The following is a 13654-nucleotide window of genomic DNA, read 5'->3' as shown; positions in this document are numbered from 1 at the left end:
TTTATGCATCAACAAGACAGGGCTAAGGAACACCCAGATAGCTGGTGAAATATTATTCTGGATGTGTGTGAGGGTGTTTGCAGAAGAGATTAGCACTTGAATCATGGACTGAGTATGGACTACCCACCCTCACCAATGTGGGTGGTCATCGTCCAGTCCATTCAAAGTCTAAATAGAACAAAAAGGCAGAGGAAAGGTGAGTTAACTCTCTCTGCTTGAACTGGCACATGAAGTTTCTCTTTCCCTCAGACTTTGGAGCTTCTGGTTCCCGGCCCTTGGATCTCAGACTGCCACTACACCACCAGCCTTCCTGGTTTCCAGCTTGCAGACAGAAGATCTTGGGACTCCTCAGCCCCCATAATCACATGAGCCATGTCCACACAATAAATCACTTTCTGGGCTGGGCATGGTGGCTCACACCTGTAATCGCAGCACTTTGGGAGGCCGAGGTGGGCGGATCACGAGGTCAGGAGATGGAAACCATCCTGGCTAACACAGTGAAACCCCATCTCTACTAAAAAAAAAAAAAATTACTTTGTGTATCTATATATATCCTGTTAGTTCTATTTCTCTAGAGAACCCTAACCAGTATAATATTTCTCTAGATGTCAGAGGAAATTCTGATTTAGTGAGTCTACAAGATTTCTTTTTTTTTTTGAGACGGAGTCTCGCTCTGTTGCCCAGGCTGGAGTGCAGTGGTGCGATCGCAGCTCACCACAAGCTCCACCTCCTGGGTTCACGCCATTCTCCTGCCTCAGACTCCCTTGTAACTGGGACTACAGGCGCCCGCCGCCACTCCTGGCTAATTTTCTTGTATTTTTCAGTAGAGACAGGGTTTCACCGTGTTAGCCAGGATGGTCTCGATTTCCTGACCTCGTGATCCACCCACTTCGGCATCCCAAAGTGCTGGGATTACAGACGTAAGCCACCGCACCCGGCCTCTACAAGGTATTTTCTTGAGAGAATGAAATAAAGAAGGTGTAATCAGAGCAGGGCAGAGTTGGGGATAGAGGAATTGGGGAAATTGTGCTGCCGAGAAAGTTAATGCCAGGTGGAGGCAGTAGCTGGAGCAGAGAGAGAGGAGGGGGATCTTTTCCTTTCCCTTTCCTCTCCTTGCCATTGTGATGACCTCTGTTGCTGTCATGGAAACCTTCTCGACTGACGGGAAAATGAAAGGAGGGAGGTGGTAGGATGACAAAAGGCAGTGCAGATCCCAGGAAACAGCAAAAGTTGAAGCTGTAAAGAAAATAATAGAGGCAAATCCTCCAGGACAGATTTGGGAGGTATGAGAAATTTCTCTACCAGTTTTTCTGGAGCAGTTATTTCTGGGCAATGCACACACACCAACGTAGATTGCATAGGCGTCCATGAGGACCTGTGTCTTTGTTCTACCCACTTGAAATTCAGTGTGCCAAATCCTTCTTTAAAAGCAATTAACCAGGCTGGGCGCAGTGGCTCACGCCTGTAATCCCAGCACTTTGGGAGGCCGAGGCGGGTGGATCACGAGGTCTGGAGTTCAAGACCAGCCTGGACAATATGGTGAAACCCCATCTCTACTAAAAATACAAAAATTAGCCAGGGGTGGTGGCGGGAGCCTGTAATCCCAGCTACTCCGGAGGCTGAGGCAGGGAACTGCTTGAACCCGGGAGGCGGAGGTTGCAGTGAGCTGAGATCACACCACTGCACTCGAGCCTGGATGACAGAGGGAGACTCCGTTTCAAAAAAAAAAAAAAAAAAAGGCAATTAACCATTTCCTAAACTGTTTTATAAATCTGTGTTTTCTTCTACCAGTTGAAATGAGTTGTATTTTGGTGGTCCATCTGGGCTTGTGCAATATTTAATAAATCAACAAAGCAGCAGAAGGATAGAAAAACTGCACGATGCTGTCTAGAATTGTTGGTATTTGAACAATCAGTCATATGCTTATATTCCAGCAAATATTTTCACTGGATGCATCCAAATTTATACTTGACAGCTTGGTTTGATAAGACTTGGAGGACATCTTTATTAAAAACAAATGTAAAGAAAGGAATTTTCAAAAGAGACAATCCGGGCCTCCTGAGCAATGGTAAGAATGCAAGAGGAGATGATACAATTGGATGAGGCAGTGTTGGGAAAATGTGATTCCCTTCCCGCTGGTTGGGTCATTTTCTCTGTGGAGGTGAGGGTGGGGGTTTTTACTGCTAGAGAGCAACGCCTGCCGGGCCTGCTGCCAGAGCAATATGGGTTGCCTGCTGGAAGCTCACATAAACACTTCCACCCATCAGCACTGGCTACTTCTTCCAGATTTGCTGTTGATAGTAAAATACTGTGTGTGTGTGTGTGTGTGTGTGTTTTCTTTAAATTGTGCTGTAATTTTTAAAAAATAAAACATGATTTGAAAATCAGGAGAGATCACATAGGAGCTAATTTTTTAGCGGTTTTGAGATAATAGGATGGTGATAATTAAGTTCTTTTGTGCTTCAGTGAATTCCTTTGCTTATGGTGCATATTGTCAATACCGATTTTGCAGATGCTCAATGGCACAAGAAAGAGAGTGCTTACTGCCCTTGGGTTTTATTTTTGTGGCTTTACAGAATCGTCAGGAATGAGTAATGTTATCTTTGAACACAGACGGCAGCCATATACATCTTTTCCCGTAAGAACTATATCATAAGAAGCACTCCTGAATATCACTTTAGTTACATGTTTTTATAATGTTACTAAAAATTAGTTGACAGATACAATTTATGTAGATGCATCTATCTATACTGGCAACACACGCAAAGTAACACACAATACAGTTGGCCACTGTGTCTGGTTCTCTGACTCAGTCACATTGCTAAAGAGACCACAGAGGCAGTTTCACTTTCAGTAGCAGCTGTTGACCTTGTATATTTTATTGTCACCAACTACCTAAGTTGAGCCTTCAACCTCACAAATGCATCCCATTAAATCATAAGGTTTTGGACCTTGAGGGAATCTTAGTAATAACTGATCATTTTATAAATGGGAAGTGGAGGTTTAGACCATAGCCCATGGTCAGAGTAAAGTCAGAATTCACGAGTGTCTGGGTTACGGCGTGGGAAGGAAGTGGGCTTTGTGGACTGCCATTTGCTAAAACTGCTCAGAGGCTATGTCCTCATTATGTTGTTTTGTCTGAATATGGACTATAGGCTATTGTTTAAAAGATTCAGGCTGATACAGACATATTCAAATTCAGCTGCATATTTATTTTCTAATTGACAGTTAAAGATTGTATATGTTTATGGTGTACAACATGATTTTATTTTGGGGGAGTGTTCAGAGTCTCTCTCACCCAGGCTGGAGTGCAGTGGTGTGATCTTGGCTCACTACAGCCTTGACCTCCAGGTGTCAAGCAATCCTCCTACCTCAGCCTCCCAAGTAGCTGGGGCTATAGGTGCATACCACCATGCCTGGCTATTTTTTATATTTTTTGTAGAGACAAGGTCTTGCCATGTTGCCCAGGCTGGTCCTGAACTCTTGGACTTAAGGGATCTGCCCGCCTCAGCCTCTCAAAGTGCTGGGATTACAGGCGTGAGCCACGGTGCTTGGTCCAACATGATATTTTGATACGTGTATACCTTGTGAAATGGCTGTCAAGCTAATTAACATATGCATTACCTTGCATACTTTTTTTGTGGTGAAAACATTTAAAATCTTCTCTTAGCAATTTTCAAGAATACAATAAATTGTTATTAACTGTAGTCACTATGATGTACATTAGATTTCAAACTTATTCTTCCTTCTCACTGAAATTCTGTACCCTCAGACGATCATTTCCGGAATCCACTGCCACCCCACCGTTGGTAACCACCATTCCACTCTCCACTTCTATGAGTTTGATTTTTTTAGATTCCACATATAATATTTCACATACCTGTCTTTCTCTTCCTGGCTTATTTCATTTAACACAATGTCCTCCAGGTTCATCCACGTTGTTGCAAATCATCTGCATATCTCTGAGCTGTTCTGACCCTTATTCCCAACTCCAAACACTATACACAGAAATGAATTGAAATGAAGTACATGAAACATTTGACTGTTATAGGAAGTCCAAGAATATCATCTACAATAATTACTGGATCCATGGCTGGATTTTCCCAGATGGCATTTGGATGCTTGCTTGGTGGCCTGAAGATAAACTGGAAAGTAGTGCAGCAACTGCCAGTAAGTGCCAAATAATCTCATACCTAATGCCACCTCTGAAGTTGCACATGACTGTGAGCAAAGACCAAGAATCATGCCCATGAGTCGTTATCCTGGCCTCCAATCATTCCTCATCTTGCTGACTCTTAAGAGCCACTTGTCCAGGCATGGTGGCTTCTGTCTATAATCCTAGCACTTGGGAGGCTGAGGTAGGAGGATTGCTTAAGCCCAGGAGTTCAAGACCAGCCTGAGCAGCATAGCAAGACCCTGTCTCTAGAAAAAAAAATTTTTTTTAACTAGCCAGGCATAGTGGTGCAAGTCTGGTCCCAGCTACTTGGGAAGCTGAGACAGGAGGATCATTTAAATCCGGGAGGTTGAGGCTGCAGTGAGCCATGATCGCATCAGTGCATTCTAGCCTGGGAAACAGAGCAAGACCCTATTTCAAAAAGTTAAAAAAAGAAAAAAGAGTTACTTGAAAATATTTCTCATTAAGATGTGATATTCTTATCCAGGTTTCTTCTTTTTTTGTGTGCCTTCTCTTCCTTCTTTTCTCCCTTCCTCCTTATCCCCATCCTCCTCCTTCTGAGTGCATATTATATGTCAGGCATTTTTTTTTTTTGAAACACAATCGCACTCGGTTGCCCTGGCTGGAGTACAGTGGCAAGATCTCGGCTCACTGTAGCCTCTGCCTCCCTGCAGCCTCCGCCTGCCAGGTTCAAGCGATTCTCCTGCCTCAGCCTCCTGAGTAGCTGGGATTACAGGTGCCTACCACCATGCTCGGCTAATTTTTGTATTTTTGGTAGAGACGGGGTTTCACCATGTTGACCATGCTAGTCTCAAACTCCTGAACTCAGGTGATCCACCTGCCTTGGCCTCCCAAAGTGCTGGGATTATAGGCATAAGCCACTGCACCCAGCCTCCATCATTGACTTTCTGATTCTCCATAATTTGTTGAAGTCTTTGTCCTTTACTGTTTCCTGAGGAAACCCCGAAAGAGGCTGTGGTCTGAACCTTCCCCTAACTCCTATCTTCTGCCTGCTGACCACCCTGGTGCTTCCCCGTGTGGCCTGCATGACATGTGCACTTCCTGTCCCTAGGACCTGTGAGTGCCATAAGCTCTGTCTTCCTGAGCCTTTCCTTTTGTGGCTGTACCTGACTGACCATCTCATAAAAAATACAAAATATCTTGTCTCCTAGCCCTGCATGACCAAAGCAGCCTACGTGCACAACGCGCGGCTGAACATTCCATTGGATTCAGAGAGGAACTCAGGAGTTGGTCACAGCTATTGATGAGGCCATGGCAACCTTGCGCCTGATTTGGCAGTATAACCCACTGCCCAGACTCTGTTGTTAATTTCTAGGCAATGTTCCCTGCTGTTATTCTTGAAGCCCCTTTTCTCTTGTTCTTGTTAGTCTGGAGGTCCTTCCTTTGAACTTGACATCTTTCCATGCTCTCAGCCATCCTCTTTTCTCTTTATTATTTTACCAGTATAAAATATTAATTCCATAAACAATCCCCCATCAACCTGCTCTTATCTTCCCTAAATTTTCACAGATATTATGAAGCATACATGTCTGTATAGTTTAGGGCGAGATCAGAATTAGAAATATAAATTTTGGAGATATCAGATACATATTTTTATAGCTACATGTTTTGATGAAATCATCTGCAGAAGAGGGACTGATAACAGGTTTTGTGATACTTAAATGTTTTATGCATTTGAGGGTTTTCTGCAAGACAATATATAATTATCAATCAAATTCAAGTTTATAAAAGTGAATTTTACTTAGGGTAAATTTAGAGTATTAGAATGAACATTTACTTAGAATCTACATGAATTATAATTTTTAACTGTTGAATAAAATACCACAAACATCATAAAATCCAGAAAAATTATATTTGCATTAATTCACCACCTGATACACTCCTATAATATTTCTCCGCCTGTTTTGGCTATATATTCTTTAGTCACATCTTTATATGACAATAATTTTGTAATATTTTCCATAAGGGAATAGGAAATTCAGTCTGTCCTCTAACAGGCTTATGGAACTTAACAAAAAAAAAAAAAGTTAAAAATGTTTCTTTTAGCATCACCAGTTTTTATTGGCAATATGCAAATTTTTAGGATTGTTTTCAAATGTGGGAAAATCTCCTTGAGTATTTTTTGAATATATAAACTATAAAATATCAGAGTATTTGAAGTTTTCATTCTCAGTGATTATTTTTTTCCCTGATATTTGTTTGTTTATTTATTTATTTAGTCCCAGAATAGTTCAGCAAACCACAGACCAGAAACCACATCTGCTGCTTGGTTTTAAATGGCTCATAAGATAAAAATATATTTTACATTTTTAAATGGTTAAAGAAATCAAAAGAATAATAATATTTTGTGACACACAAAAACTGTAGGATAGTCAAATTTCAGTGTTCATAGGTAAATTTTTATTGGAACACAGTCAAATTTATTTGCATAGTGTCTATAGTTGCTTTCACATTACAGTGGCCATATAGCTCACGAAACATGAAATATTTACTTTCTTGCCCTCTACAGAAAAAGTTTGCTGACCCATTGCCTAGAATATATGCATAAACAAAAATAACCAATTAACTAACAATTATCAAATCCTTGCCACAATATCAAATCCAACTATTTTTAAAGGAGTTCAAAGTACTTTATTTTTTAATTTAATTCTCATATACCCCAGTGGTCCATTTTATTCAAATTTTCTTGGCCAAAGTCACCAGCCAGCCAGTTACTGCTGTGGGTGGAACATCAATCTTGAAATCCTTGGACCAACATCCACTGATTACCCTCGTGCAGTGACTAATTTTAAATACTCTGGATTGACAAAATTTCATTAACCAATTGGTTGTTGGTGGATGCACTTACTGTAAGCAGTTTATCATGCATTTTATGTTATTATTAATTAGATTATTAATCAAAAGCCAACTCTTTACTCTTCCCGAAATTTATTTTTACTCAATGAATTATTATTTTTAGTATGAACAATTTCTTGTTGCAATTCACTTCTTAAAGTCAGAGTAATCTCTATTGATTTCACTGACCATCTTTGCTGATTTTGTTTCATTTCTTCTGAATTCTATTATCTTTAAAATAAATAAATTTAAATAGGACAAAAACTGTCCTTTGTGTAAATTCAAATCAGGAATCTGTAATTTCTCACTTGTGTTATTAAAATAGTCAATGTGTATTTAAGTTGTGGGTAAATGGCATTTTCCCAGCTCACTTTTTCCTTGGCTGGGTTTTATTCCCCCACCACTGTCAACAAAATATAAATTTGAAAACTAAAATTAAATTAATATCACTAACCCTTTCAGTCTGGTTTCACTTAGCTGGATTCCCAAAGAAGTGCTTGGCTACTTCAGTAACCTCCTCTGATAGAAGGAATTACGGAGGAAGCCATAGTGGAAAAAGACAAGGATTATCTGGTAATGATTAAAATATCTAATTTTTCTTAATATTTTACAAATACCATATGGTGATATGAACACATTTTGAGGGCCTTTGCTCCTCATGTAACATAAAGTCACCTCCCAAAATGAGGCATTGTATATAAAAAAGCCCTACAATAATACTCCAGGGAATCTCTACTATTTAGAGATAGTTTAGAGGCGATGTAACAAAAAAAAAAAAGACTGAGAAGATGATAAAAAAATCCATCCAGTGGGATAAAATTCAGATGGAGGTATTAACTGCATTTGAGGCAGGCTACAGACATGGGTAGTATTTAAAATAGGTTTTAGGGAGTGGATAGAGTCCATAAAAACTCACTTAAATTATGGAACATTTTTATTAGTTTCTTGTACTTAACCATACATCCTTTCAACTTTACATTAATCTGTCTAACCCTTTATACATTAACAAATGAAAGTTCTTAGCACACTTGATATATTTATAAATTTGAGTATTAAACTAACTCAGAGAAGTCATACAACCTTTCACATCAAAGTATATTATTTATCTATAATTAATTATAATAAAACCACAAAGCATTAGTTATTAAAGCAGATTCTTAAGTATGTAAGGTGTTATTAATAGTTATAAAACGCATTATAGGGAACGATAAGTAGGTGATGATGATCAAGTCTCAGGGAAGCCCTTGCAATTTGTTACACTGAAGACACTTTAGTGAATTTGTACTTGTAGAGATCACACACTAGATATTAATTCCTCTACTACTGTCTGCAGAATGTAATGTTTAAATATTGTAATCAATTTCTAATACTATTTGCTATTTCAGCCTTCCTATAGTTATTATTAAATAGAGAGAAAAGATTGTAAACAAGAGAGAACTATGAACACTTGAATCCACATACATTAACTATCAAGGCTGAGACTTAATCATTTGTTTTAGGGAATTATTGCCCAAAAAGATAAGACTTAAAGTCAGCAAAAAAAATCTTACTGTTTGCTTCAAGAAATTCCTGAAAACCAATTTATCTGAGTAAACAATTTGCTCATCTGGGCAAATAACTTTCCTATCAGCAAAATATGTGCTCACCTGAGCAAAGAGCTTGCTTAGCAAGCAACAGTTTAGTGATCAAGACTCACTTGAGGCTGGGCACGGGTGGTTCAGGACTGCCATCCCAGCACTTTGGGAGGTGTAAGCAGGCTAAGGTTGTGGGTACCAGATAAAATGCAGCTTCAACAATTGTAAACTACTCAGGAAATTCTTGTACTCTCAGGCTCTTCTCTGCACTTGGTATTCTCTGCTCTTGTTTCCTTCCCATTCCCTCTTACCTAGATTCTCCATTCGGAGTGATGACTTAGTCTGTTAGATAACCGACCTGACTTGGACTTCACTCCTGCCCCCTACATTCAACCTCTTAGACCACGGTCCTTGATGTCATCAGTTCGAGACCAGCCTGGCTAACGTGGTGAAACCCTGTCTCTACTAAAAATACAAAAATTAGCCGGGCATGGTGGTGCCTGCCTGTAATCCCAGCTACTTGGGAGGCTGAGGCAGGAGAATCACTTGCATCTGGGAGGCAGAGGCTGCAGTGAGCTAGGATCGCGCCACTGCACTCCAGCCTGGGCAACAGAGCGAGACTCTGTCTCAAAGAAAAAAAAAAAGACTCACTTGAGAGGGCGGCGAGCAGGCGAGGGGAAAAGGTGGTGGGGAAGAGATTAGGGGTAGATGGAAGGGGGAAAGAGGGTAGCGAGAGGGAGGGGGAGATAGGGAAAAGAGGGTGGGAAAAAGACTGAGGAAAAGTTTTTGGATAGATGGAGGCAGAAAAGAGGGTGGCAGGAGGGGGAAAAGACTGTGCAGGAAAATGTTCTTGGATAGATGGAGGGGAAAAATGGGGTGGTGAACGGGATAGGGGAGAAGGTATGGGGAAAAGACGGTGGAGGAAATAATACTTGGGTAGATGGAGCCTGGAGAGAGGGTGGGGAGAGGGAGCTGGGAGAAGGCCGTGGGGAAAAGGGAGTGAGAAAAAGATGATGGGGAAAAAGACCTGAGGTAAATGGAGGTGAAAAGACTGGCCAGCAGGAGTGAGGAGAAGCCGTTGGGAAAAGACGGTGGGGAGAAAACTTTGGGTAGATGGAGGGAAAAGAGGCTGGTGAGGAGGAGCCGGGAGAAGGCACTCAGGAAAGACGGTGGGGAAAATGTTTTTGGGTAGATGGAGGGGAAAAGACTGTGGTGAGCGGGAAGGGGAAAAACAGGCGAGAGGGAGAGAGGAGAAGGCTTTGGGAAAAGACAGAGGGGAAAAGACAGTGGGGGAAAAAGGTTTTGGGTAGATGGAGGGAAAAAGAGTGTGGCAAGAGGGAGGGGGGAAAAGGCGTTAGGAAAAGACAGTGGGATGGAAAGAGACTAGCTTAAAGACCTTGCCTTATCCACCAGACTACTGTCTCACACCTTTTCCAGTTCCAATCAGTTCCCCATTGTTATGAACTGCATGTTTGTGTCACCCCAAAATTAATGTCACAATCCTGACACCCAATAGGTTGGTGTCAGGAGGGGGAGCCTTTGGGAAATAATTAGGTCTTGAGGGTACAGCACCCTCATGGATTAGTGCCCTCACAAAAGGGACACTCTTATAAGAGAGATTGCTTCCTCTGTCTCTGCTCTCTTGTCATGTGACGCCACAGTAAGGAGGTGGCCAAATGCAGGAAGAAGTCCCTCATTGGAAACCAGCCATGCTGCATGCTGGCACTCTGATTGCAGACTTCTAGCCTCGAGAACGACTGGAAACAAATGTGTATTGTGTAAGACACCCAATCGATGGTAACTTATAGCTGCCTGAGCTCACTAAAACACACACCTTGAGCTATGTACCATAAATGATTGTAGTAAGTTTTCAAGACTTCATAAATTTCTTCAGTGGCCTTCACCCCTTTGCTAAGAAGCACTATTGTCTCTTATTGCAGTAAGTTTAATGAACTCACTATTATTTGATTGACAGGTCATGACAGTGGTCTTATTTGGGACTCAAGAGCCAATAATCTGATGAGAAATGAAATGCACAATATGCCATTTTATCCTTACACTCAGAAGGAAAATTGGTCTAAATATTAAAGGATTAATGTGGTACTAAAAAATGAACCTTAAACCTTGCCACTGATACACAAGCTGTCTCTCTTAGAGTTCAATGAACACTTCAATAGAGTATTTCCAACAATCTTTAGATAGCCACCACCTGAGAACATTTAGTGGGGAGACATTCTTTTCTCCTTTTTCTGATAATTTGGTCAGAAGTGATTGACTGTGCAAATGGTACTTCTCAGCTAAAATCTTCCTTACGAACCCTTCCTTGAAGAGAAAATGTGTTTTCAGGCTGTATCAGTCAAAACAAAATATCATAGAAGGGGTGGCTTTAAAATAATTTATTTCTCACAGTTCTGGAGGTTTGGGAATCTAAGATGAAGGTGGCAGCTGGATTTGTTCCTGGTGAGGGCTTTCATCCTGGTTTGCAGAGAGCTGCCTTCTCTCTGTGTCCTCACATGGTCGGAAGAGAAAAGGTCGGGGGAGCCAGTGGGGGAAGAGAGAGAGAGAGACAGAGAGACAGATAGGGTTCTGCTGTCTAACTAAACCCATCATGAGGGCCCCACTCTGATGACCTCATCTAGCCCTAATTACCTACAAAAGGCCCATCTCCAAATACCATCACATTGGGGGTTAGGGCCTCAACAGAGAAATTTGGGGAGGACACAGACATGCTGTCTACGATATAAGTGGAAACCCATCTCTTCCTCACCACTGGCGGAGACCACACTCTGCAGCCATGGAGACCGTGGAATGTTCTTCCTACAACTGGATCCGTCTCCAGTAACTGTGCATTGAGGAAAAGGGAATACTCAGACCTTTCAGGGACTACTGGACACTGGATCTGCACTGACATTGATTCCAGAAGATTGAAAAGGTCACTGTGGCCATCCAGGCAGAGTAGGGGCTTATGGACCTCAATGATCAATGGAGTTTTAGCTCAGGTTCATTTTACAGTGGGTCAAGTGAGTCCCCAAACCCATCCTGTAGTTATTTCCCCATTCCAGAATGCGTAATTGGAAGAAGCATACTGAGGAGCTGGTAGCATCAACACACTGGGTCCCTGACCTGTGGAGTAAGGACTATTACAGTGAAGAAGACCAAGCAGAAGCCACTAGAACTGCTTTAACCTGGGAAAATAATGCAGTAGCCCCCCTTTATCGGCAGGGGATGTGTTCTGAGACCCCAGTGGATGCCTGAAACTATGGACATATAAACCACCAAAGCCTAGCTATACTATGTTTTTTCTGATACATACATACAGATGATAAAGTTAAATTTATAAATTTGGCACAGTAGGAGACGATCAACAATAATAAAATCAAACAATTAGAAGAATATACTGCAATAAAAGCTATGCGAATGTGATTTCTCTCTCTCAAAATATCTTGTACTGTGCAACAGGTAACTTAAAATGTGGAAAGTGAAACTAGGGATAAGGGGTGACTACTGTAAGTCAAAAACAATCCCACATTCCTGGAAGGACTGTGGAGATTCATGCCACCGTCAGGAACTTGAAAGATGTAGGGCTGGCAATTCCCACCACATTCCCATTTGACTCTCCTATTTGGCCTGTAGGGAACACAGATGGATCTTGGAGAATGACTGAAATATCATAAGCTTAACCAGGTGGTAACTCCAATTTCAGCTGCTGTACCAGATGTGGTTTCATTGCTTGAGCAAATTAACACATCTTCTGTTACCTGGTACACAGCTATTGATCTAGCAAATACCTTTTGTCCATCCCTGTCCAGAAGGCTGACCAGAAGCAGTTTTCTTTCAGCTGGCGAGGCCAGCAATACGCATTCACTGTCACACCTCAGGGAGTGTCCCATCGTCTCTCCAGCCCTACATTATAATTTAGTCTGCAGGAATCTTGGTTGCTTTTGCCTTCCATGAGATGTCACACTGGTGCATTACATTGATGACATTATGCTGACTGGACTTAGTGAGCAAGAAGTAGCAACTACTCTACACTTATTGATGAGATGTCTGTGTGTCCAAGGGTGTTATCTGACCCACCAAGCCATAAAGTTAGGTGTGCACAGCAACACTCTGTCATCAAATGTAAGGGGTATGTATGTGATTAGGCCCAACCAGCCCCTGAATGCTCAAGTAGGTTACATGAAGAAGTGGCCCAAGTGCCCATGGTCCCCACTCCTGCCCCAACGCCTTTCTCAGCTGAGACCCTCTCTCCCAGCCTGAGCCTGTGACCTCCTGGAGAGCTCCCCATGATCATTTGACAGAGGAAGAAGATGACTCAGGCCTGGTTTACAGACGGCTCTGCCCCATATGCAGGCACCACCTGAAAGTAGACGCTGCAGAACTACAGTCCCTCCCTGGGACATCCCTGAAGGATAGTGGGGAAGGGAAGTCCTCCTGGGCAGAGCTGCGGGCAGTGCACCTGGCTGTGCGCTTTGCTTGGAAGGAGCAGTGTCCAGTTGTGCAGTGATGGACTATTTCACCAGCTGTGCTCAATGTTTATGCTGGATGGTCAGGGACATGGAAAGAACGATTGGAAAAACTGGTGGCAAAGAAAAATATTTAGGGAAAAGATATGTGAATAGGCCTCGCAGAATGGGCAAAAATCATGAAGATATGTCTGTCCTATGTGAATGGTCAGCAATGAATGACCACAGCAGAGGACGGTTTTAGTAATCAAGTGGACAAGATGACACCGGTCAGGCTCTTGCCTAAGCCATTGCCCACACGGCTCCCTTATGGACCAAGGCTCCGGCACCCACGCACAGTCAGGGGTAGGGTAGTTTGCGCCCCTGTAACAAAGCATCTGAGACTCTAACCGGCGGAAACCAAGCGCGGTCTATTTCCCTCTCCCGGTGGGGCAGGTGGGGCTGCTGCGCGGGTCTGAGGCCCAGGCCCGCGGGCCGCCGGCTGTGGATGCCGCCCGGGCAGCCTGGGCTCGGGGTGGCCTTGGCGGCAGGAGCTTGGCTGTCCGCACACCGCGCTCCGCAGCTCGTCCTACGTGTGGGTGGCT

The 13654-nt window shown here is 42.5% G+C and overlaps 2 long non-coding RNA genes across 2 annotated transcripts in view; one reads left to right on the top strand and one right to left on the bottom strand.

Moving 5' to 3' along the window:
- The window catches only part of LOC134759880 (uncharacterized), a 34135-nt gene that overhangs the window by 19474 nt on the left and 1007 nt on the right, over nucleotides 1–13654 (bottom strand). The gene's annotated exons all lie outside the window — the stretch shown is intronic.
- Nucleotides 744–13506, top strand: LOC129047391 (uncharacterized). Its single transcript, XR_008512531.2, has 3 exons — nucleotides 744–1283; nucleotides 4052–4170; nucleotides 10580–13506. It is a non-coding gene; the product is annotated as an uncharacterized LOC129047391 (long non-coding RNA).

The sequence above is a fragment of the Pongo abelii genome, chromosome 14 (genome assembly GCF_028885655.2).
Source record: "Pongo abelii isolate AG06213 chromosome 14, NHGRI_mPonAbe1-v2.0_pri, whole genome shotgun sequence".
Lineage (NCBI taxonomy): Eukaryota > Metazoa > Chordata > Mammalia > Primates > Hominidae > Pongo > Pongo abelii.
This window is presented reverse-complemented; position numbering and strand designations above follow the sequence as displayed.